The sequence below is a fragment of the Aulonocara sp. 'chitande type north' Nkhata Bay genome, linkage group LG4 (genome assembly GCF_057382095.1).
Source record: "Aulonocara sp. 'chitande type north' Nkhata Bay isolate Kocher_YH1m ecotype deep benthic linkage group LG4, A_spYH_male_GT1.1, whole genome shotgun sequence".
In the NCBI taxonomy this organism is placed as follows: domain Eukaryota; kingdom Metazoa; phylum Chordata; class Actinopteri; order Cichliformes; family Cichlidae; genus Aulonocara; species Aulonocara sp. 'chitande type north' Nkhata Bay.
Window position 1 is genome coordinate 15,430,816 of NC_141347.1, and position 7,606 is coordinate 15,438,421.

Consider the following 7,606-nt stretch of genomic DNA (forward strand, 5'->3'; position numbering starts at 1 on the left):
AACCATCAAATCTGATAAAGGTTATTTAAATGCTGCAAAAGAAGAATGGATTGGAATTTTAAAAAAATACATATCCCAACCTTAATTATTGTGGGAGAATAATGAATGATGCTCATAGTGAGTAAAAAGTAAACAGAGTGCATTTTTTGGACATAGATTCACTTTTAAAGTGAATGTATAATATAATGCAGATACATAAAAAATACACTCCAAAAATAGAAGAGTCCTTGAAATGTACAAAATATTATTAAAAAATTAGAAAAATTGAGACACCTTGGCCTATGGTACAATGTACAATGTATGAAAAGATCTTTACTGCAGATACGACTATGGCTCTCCAGATTTTTTTCTTTTATTTTAACCTATGTCGCCTCACCTTGAGGTTGGCAAATCTATCACATTTTGGTGGTCAAGTCTCTCAAGCATCTCTTTCTCAACTGACATCACAGCCAGGTGCTGGAGTCTGCTTTGACCCATGGTCCTTCTCAGCCAGGTATGGAGCTGACTCAAGACACTAAATGACCTCTCACAGCTACAGCTGCTAACTGGTTTTGTTAGGGCAACCTGAATAACAGTTTTCAGTGTGGGGAAGATCTGATTATCCAGAAGATTGTACAATGTTAGCATATCTGGGATGGCACCAGCCCCACTCTTGAGCTTCAAAAGGTTTTTGGCAACCGTGACTTCCTCTGACTGAAGCTCAATATGGTAATGCAGTGCCAGGGCTGACAACCCAGTTTGTTTTGCAGATTCTGTATAGCAGCTTTAATATAGGGAGAACACAACTTCCAGATTGCATGAGTAAAATTAGTTGTTTTTTTTCTTTGCCAGTTTAACAGTTTCTGTTTTGCCTGTTAGTACTCCCTGTCTGTTTTCTTACCTGGTTTTTCCTGACCTTGTACATTCCCCTCTTTCCTCTCTCTTTCTTTGGACTGACAATCATACACAAATAGATTGTATTCAATTGGATTAGAAAATACTATTAAGATCACTAATAAAAAAGTCCTCTCTCAGTGTACTTTCAACCAAAAGGCAAATAACCAAACCACATGTACATCTAATAAAGGATATAAATATTGAATCAACATTATCCTTTATTCACGAATCATTTGATCTTACACTTTTACCTAAATGTGGCTCCTTTTTTTTTGAAAAAACTTCCTCATATCCATTATGAATCTGGGTGTCTCTCTGTACACACACACACACACACACACACACACCAGGAGTTATAAGGTTAATGGGCATCCAGCCAGTTAGCAGTTAGTACCTTGGGTTCAATATCGGCACATACACATAGGACAAATTAACCAGTTTCTCTCATTCCATTTCAAACAGGACAGTGGTAACAACAGCAGGCTACAGACAGTGTTAAGTTTCAGACTTTAAATAGGCTATATACATTTCAATGGGAGCAACAGGACGGTCAAATGTCGCTGATTTCACTACAGAGCAGGACGGATTGTAGGGTAGCAAACATAGTCGTTTTCAACACAGCAGGTTACCTGGGTGTAATGTTTTTCAGCTAAAAAGAAACATGGCCTGACTCCTACCTAACTATATAAAGAGTAACTGAAGGTTAAATGCAGTTAATATGTCCTGTGTTAAGGCAGGTGCTTCCACCTCCGCTTCGCTGCGTCTCAGCCACCATCTCTCTGGCAGCAACGGTGCTAGAGCCAGAGCAGGGGAGAGCCGAGCTGGAACAAACCATTTTGGGAGGGAGGAGGGGTTATCTAAACTTTTGTTGTTAAAATGTTGCATCTCAATTATGTACTGTATGCTTTTTATAATTTTAGTAGTGTGTCCCACAAACAGCAAATATTGTCAAAAAAAGTAAGAAATCTTTGGGGGTGCTTTGATTCCCAAATCCAAATCCTTTACCCAGGATAGATATCTTACCAAACTCAGCATTTTTAATCAGTATGGAAAGCATTTCTGTTGCTGCAATAAACAGCAATGGCGAGATTGGACATATTTATGATTGATGGCCTCAGCCTAGACCTTTTGACCCTACCAGAAATACTCCGGAAGTGTCTAGTCGTTTTCAGATGTGTGTAATATGTTCCATAAGCATGAGGGGAGGGGTATGGTTCCTGGGGGGATCAGAGAGGGAGGGGTTCCTGAGGCATGGGGGTGACGCAGCAGATTTCTGTTGAGTCAGTGCTGTATAGAGAGACAGAGCAGCAGTTAGTTTTCCACAGACAGCAGTCAGAATTCTGTTTCATTATTATGACAATGTGATCTTTTTTTCCACAGTAAATAACTATTTCTTTTTTCAATAGTGGCTTTATTTTGCTTTCTTATATTACAGACCCAATAAAAACCTTTAAGATTATCTGACTAGTAACGGATTGCATTCATATAGCGCTTGGTGGAGGCAGGCTACATCCTTGTATGTGTACAAAAAAGAAGCGCCGCGCACATTGTCACGGACCCGGCTCTGGAGGACTCGGGGGTCCGTGAGCAGTTTTGACCGTTGTTGTTGTTGTTATTAGTATTATTATTTTTTGGTGATGTGTGTGTTTTTCTGCACAATGCTGTGTTAGTCTGTGTCCCTGTATAGGCAGGGTGTGGGTGTGTACGTGTGTATGTCTGCGGGTGAGGCTGGAGGATGGAGCACAGCCACCTGCAGGCCTGATGGGTGTGGCCCTGCGGGAGGACTGGCCACACCTGAAGTTCCTGCCACACCTGTTGGTGATCAGGCTCGTCGGGGGAGCTACTTAGGAGAGTGTTGGAGCTCCCACCGCCGCGGGATCATTGAGTTATCGTACCAAGTTAGTGTGTCAGCATATGTCAGTGCTGTATACCCGCCGAGGGTTAGTGTTGACGGCTGCTTCTACGGTTTCCCTGCAGGAGGAAGAGTGGTCCAGAAAGGCAGCACGCACGGGGTGTGCGGAAACACAACAGCGGGGAGCACGAGCACAGACGGAAGCACGCACACGGGGTTCAAGGGAGCAACGGGGAGTTATTGTGTTTACAGCTTTTCACTGTAAATAAAGAGCACTGTTTGCATCGCAGATTCTGCGTTTTGGGTCCTCCTTTCCCCACATCCCCACCGTCTGCCAGCCAGACCGTGACACACATATTCAGAAATCAGCCCCGAATGATTTTATTAAAACACCCTCGGATGAGGTAATTTTGGTTTTGTGTGCTTTTACAATAGCGGATTTATTTTGCTTTCTTATATTACAGACGCAATAAAAAACCTTTAAGATTATCCGACTAATAACGGATTGCATTTATATAGCGCTTGGTGGAGGCAAGCTACATCCTTGTATGTGTTTAAAAAAAATAATATCCCTTAGTGAAAAGAGCACCGCGCACATATTCAGAACTCGGTCCTACTTAAACCATTAAAATACCCCGGTGAGGTATTTTGGTTTTGTGCAGCCACTCCTTCTCAGACCAAAGTAAAGAGTTTTTCTTCAGTTTTTGAGCTACTTTTCCAACAGGTTTTCTCAGTAGCAGAAAACTGTCGACAGACAGAAACTCTAAAAGAAAACGGTCTTGTACATCGAGGAGGAGTCAACAACCCCTCAAATCGTTATTAGTATCTTTTTCTTTTCTTTTTTTTTTTGCCTGTCCCGTTTGGTTCTTTTGCCATCAGAATTATTGTCTAAAGGCAAAGAAAGATGCCCAACGGATTTACTTTACCAAATTGACCATCCCAGCCTTGCTGTAATGGTGTATTTGTTTCACCTTTTATTGTTTATTTTATTTATTTTTCATTTTCACTTGCTAGATACGGGACAGACTTGAATGAGGAAAAGAAAAGGGAGAAAGGAAGAGGGGGAAAAAACAGTGGAGAAGAGGGACGGGGATAAAGGGCAAAAAAACAAAAACCAACTAAATAAGCAGACAACAAAAATACATATATCAATCACCTGGATCACCTGTTGAGAAAGAAAAAAGAAAACAAGCAGAAGAAAACGAGAGCAATACAATAAACAACATCACGAATATAACATGGGAAAATAACAGTAAATACTAAATATTAAACATTATTGTGCAGCACGTAAAATCGACAGCGCATGGGCTTTGGGGTAGGAGCCAACAAGGGTGTGTGAGCACCCGTGTGTACACCTGTGAGCATGGATGCGCTTGTTTTTAAAAGGCTCCTTCATGTAATGATCTGCTAGAGCAGGGGTGTCAAACTCAAATACTGGGTTTTGCAAATACACAGTGGGCCAAAATTCAAAACTGGATCAAAGTCGCGGGCTAACATTAATATTTATTGAAAAAAAATCTTCCTCCAAATATAACAAGGAATCTTTTCTTATGGACTCAAACAAGTTTTGCTGAAAAACTGAATATGGAACAAGCAAAGCTTAATACTAAACAATATATATAACTTAATATTGCACACATGCAAAATCAAAATTCCAATTAAATAACACATCAGTGGAATTCATTTCTTAAATAAAAAATGTATATGCATATGTATATATGTATATATCATTTTATCATTTATCAAATTTTATCATATTCTCCCACCTGTCCTGAAAGCTCCTGTTTTCTGCATTTCTTTTTTCCCTTTTGGGATAGGTAGCATGGCAGTATTTGCATGGTTGCTATGACTATGGTCAACAGAGGAGAGGGTGCTAATGGGTCCTGTCATGACTGACGCACCACAACAACAACAGTTTTCTGGGAATTGTAGTATTAGCAGTACATGCACTGTATAATACTGGCAGGCCAGCTCTAATAGTAATTTTGTATGGCTTCGCGGGCCAAATGTAATTAGGCTGCGGGCCAAATTTGGCCCGCGGGCCAGAGTTTGACACCTATGTGCTAGAGGGTGTGGGGGAGCCACAGCCCCGTCCCCCAGGGCATGAAGCAAGTATGGATTGGTATCGGAGGAATCGATATTTCAGAATCGATCCGCACATCACTACTTCTTTCCCCCCGCCCCGCTCCTTCTTCCTCTTCCTCTGAGTTTTTATAGCAGTTGTACCAACTTACAGTTGTATTGGGGAGGGGCCAAGATGGTGACCGAGGTAGACGCTCTTCTCCGTGGCTAAGCAGGATTTTGCAGTTTTACTTCCCTTTCAGCCGTCGTTTTTTTCTCTGAATCACAAGTGAGTTATCCTACTGATCTTATTCAGTACACGTATGCGGCACTTCTAACTAATGGCTTCCTGAACCATACTTCAAAGAACTTTTTCGCGACCCTAGCCTCTTTGCAAAGCGATAGCTCAGCTAACAGCAGGAAAGCTTTGCTACCTCAGCGAGGTTTCCAACAACTCAGGGTAGCAAAAGGAAGGAAAAAGAAACACCCATGAAATTGTGACCAAGTGGTCGGCGGGGTTATGCACAAAATAAATAAACTTAACAACGCCACCTAGGGGAATTACACCCCCAGGAAATATATTTAAGAAAAATAAATAAAAGGAATAAAAGAAGACCGCACAGATTCAAGGATGCACACTGAGGCAGGTTGGCTTCCAATATTAAAACAGTTTTATTTATAGAAATAAATAAAATATTATAAATAATATTTTATAAATAAAATATTAAAAGTCAAGATGTAGCGTCATTATTGACAGTGTCCTACAGTAAAAATAAACAATCGTGGAACTTGGACTTACCAGCAGCCGTGGAACCAAAAGAAAATCACACCAAAAGAATCACTGCAGACCACCCAGTGCTGTACAAAAGAAAGTGTGAAAACGACCCACCACCTGAGGTCCCAGGGCCACTGGCTCGTCCTCCTTCACTGAAATAAAACACAGAAAAGTATGTTAAAAGAATAAAAGGACACTGAGCGTCAGGCTCGCTACAAATCATAAAAAGACTAAAACACACGTTAATAACTTTAATAAAAGAAATCTCACACACACACACACACACACACACACACACACACACACACACACAGGAAAGGCTTATTCCCCACGGGTCAAACTACCACTCGTGCTGGTAATAATTATTCTCAGGCGTAGGCCGGTCTGGCTCCCCACCGGCTGAGACCGGCCACCCAGGCGATTTAGAGTCCCAGCACGACACTCGGGCAGAGAATCACTTCAGCCCGATCACAGAAGTGTGGGTACGAGCAACAGTCCAGGGTAAAATAGAACACCAGGCGAACCCAAAAAAAGGTAAGCCTACTTAATAAAAACAAGATAAGACAAAACGAGACAAGACAGCAGACTCCACCAAGGAGGAGCTCACAACAGCAACTGAGAAGGCAGTCCACTCTTCCAATTTAGGTTGGACAATTTACCATGGAGAGGTGAGTACAGCAGTGAACCCTGAAACAGATAAGTGTAACCTTAAACTCTTATAGCTATGAATGCTAATAAAAGTAGTTCTAACAGCTTACCCCAGGACCGGAGGCACTATACTCTCATTGGTGGAGATACCACGAACACCTCTCTCCGCAATGGCAGAATTAAACAGACTGCTGCGCTACAACAGGCCGGAAAAGGATATTAACACCAATTCCAGTATTCGGAGGGAATCCAAGGTTAAGCGAGAGCATACCTGTAGCTGTCGTATAATCGGCTCTTGCTGATCAGTCCGTCGCAGTACGCCAGCATTTACTGCTGTATCGTACCAGAAGCTCGGGAGGAATTAATCCAACAAGACATCGGCTTAGCTTTATACAGGCTAGCGCCACCCTGCAATCAATGTGCAGGTGGGTTCCCAATTAACCCGATCACCTGATACAAGGAGCGAGTGCAGTGGAAAGAGAGCGAGGGTGGTAGAGCGAGCGAGAGAGAGAGAGAATGAGAGAAGAAAAACAACGGAAGGCGAGTAGCCCATCTGGCTACATCTACCCCCCTTTTTTGTATTGGCGCCCCGACAATAACTCAAGGAACCTAACACCATGGCCTGAATATGGCAAGCTGAGCATTAGCAACTGACGCAGATTCAACAGGACGTGGCAAGTGATAAACATTTGAGTGATGACCAGCTGTTGAACGTGCTGTTCTCCGCAAATGTGGCCCACTCACCTCAGACTGTTCAACAGAGCCTGAGGAAGAACCTGGGGGAGCAGAGGTCGAGGGTGCTACAATCACACTGGGAGTAGACCTGAGCTCCACCGATGGAACTCTAGAGGCATCGGGAAGTGACACCACGGGTGCGACAGGGTGTGAGGGTACCTCAGGGACAAGGAGCCACAACTCGTCGTCACTCAGAGAGGTCTGCTCTGAGTCAGCGGGTACAGGTGGGGGTGGAACCGGTGGACCAGGTGTAGGTGGCCCTAGGCTGACCTGTGCCTTTAACATGTCACGATGGACATGTCGAACCTTCTCCAAGTCTCCCACGGGGGCAATGGTATAAACAGCCCCGTTCTCTTGGGGTGCCCTCAACACCTGATAGACCACAGAGCTCCAAAGGTCCTGGATCTTGTGCCGGCCCCGGGTGCTATGATCTCGAAGATACACCAGCTGACCGACCTTTAAAGGAACAGGGTGGACTCTCTGGTCATGCCGTTCCTTACGGCGGTCAGCGGCCAGCGACAACCGTGCCCGAGCTCCCTCAAAAGCCACCATTAACCTGGCTTGGTGCTCGGCCACCCAGTCCTGTACCCCTCCAGGCACTGGGTCCTGAACGCGGCCTAGAAGGAAATCAATAGGCAGCCTAGGATCCCTGCCAAACA

At 43.5% G+C, this 7,606-nt stretch overlaps 1 long non-coding RNA gene across 1 annotated transcript; it reads right to left on the bottom strand.

Moving 5' to 3' along the window:
* Positions 1-1,039: 1,039 nt before the first annotated feature.
* Positions 1,040-6,822, bottom strand: LOC147332227 (uncharacterized). The gene is made up of 3 exons (XR_015128789.1): positions 6,484-6,822; positions 6,323-6,408; positions 1,040-5,716 (listed from the first exon to the last, which is right to left on the bottom strand). It is a non-coding gene; the product is annotated as an uncharacterized LOC147332227 (long non-coding RNA).
* Positions 6,823-7,606: the final 784 nt, after the last annotated feature.